Below are 967 nucleotides of genomic sequence, written 5' to 3'. Positions count from 1 at the left end.
AAGTTCTTGTCAAGGAGAAAGTTGAAGACGAAGCAATTATTGCAATGGGAGAACCAGAAGTGAATCCGAAGGCTTTGATGGATTACTCTCAACCAAAGATTAATGATATTCTGTCTAGAATTGTTCGGACAGCCATCTCGGCTAATATCTTTGAGATCAAGTCGAGCACGATTCAGATGATACAGAACTCAGTTCAGTTTAGGGGTTCTCCGACAAAAGACCCCAACATGCACATCAGAGATTTAATTGAGATCTGTGACACTTTCAAGTTTAATGGAGTTTCTGAAGATGCTATTAAGTTGAGGCTTTTCCCATTCCCTCTGTGGGATAAAGCTAAGTACTGGTTACATTCTCTACCACCAGGGTCTATCACGAAATGGGAGGATCTTACTCAAAAGTTCTTAACTAAATTCTTTCATATGGAAAAAACTGCGGTAATCGGAAACGCACTTACTCAATTTGCTCAGTAATATGGAGAATCTTTATGTGAGGCTTGGGATCACTATAAGGAGATGTTTAGGAAGTGCCCTCATCATGGGATGCCTGATTGGATGATCACTAACTGCTTCTATAATGGTTTGGGTGCTACTTCTAGACCCATGCTTGATGCAGCATCAGGAGGAGTCTTGTGGGCTAAAAGCTACGATGAAGCTTATGAATTGATTGAACTGATGGCTGCTAATGAATACCAGAATCCCTCTCAGAGACTAAATCAAGGCAAGGTAGCAGGAATTCTGGAGTTAGATGCAGCTACTGCTATAGCTGCTCAGCTTAAAGCTTTGACGATGAAGGTGGATTCTTTGGCTAATTATGGAGTTAATCAGATCATTAGTGTCTGTGAGCTTTGTGCTGGTGCACATGAGATGGAGCAGTGCACTATTTCTAGTGAATCAGCTCAGTTCGTGAGCAACTTTCAGAGGTCGCAGCAGCCTGTGCCGACCACCTATCATCCCAACAACCGCAATCA

The 967-nt window shown here is 42.3% G+C and overlaps 1 non-coding gene across 1 annotated transcript; it reads right to left on the bottom strand.

Moving 5' to 3' along the window:
- Positions 1-434: 434 nt before the first annotated feature.
- LOC141681210 (small nucleolar RNA R71) lies at positions 435-541 on the bottom strand. The gene has a single exon (XR_012558651.1). It is a non-coding gene; the product is annotated as a small nucleolar RNA R71 (small nucleolar RNA).
- Between the last annotated feature and the right edge of the window lie 426 nt (positions 542-967).

Source organism: Apium graveolens, chromosome 8, assembly GCF_009905375.1.
Source record: "Apium graveolens cultivar Ventura chromosome 8, ASM990537v1, whole genome shotgun sequence".
NCBI lineage: Eukaryota > Viridiplantae > Streptophyta > Magnoliopsida > Apiales > Apiaceae > Apium > Apium graveolens.
The sequence above is the reverse complement of the archived record's forward strand: the minus strand, read 5'-3'. Positions and strand labels throughout refer to the sequence as shown.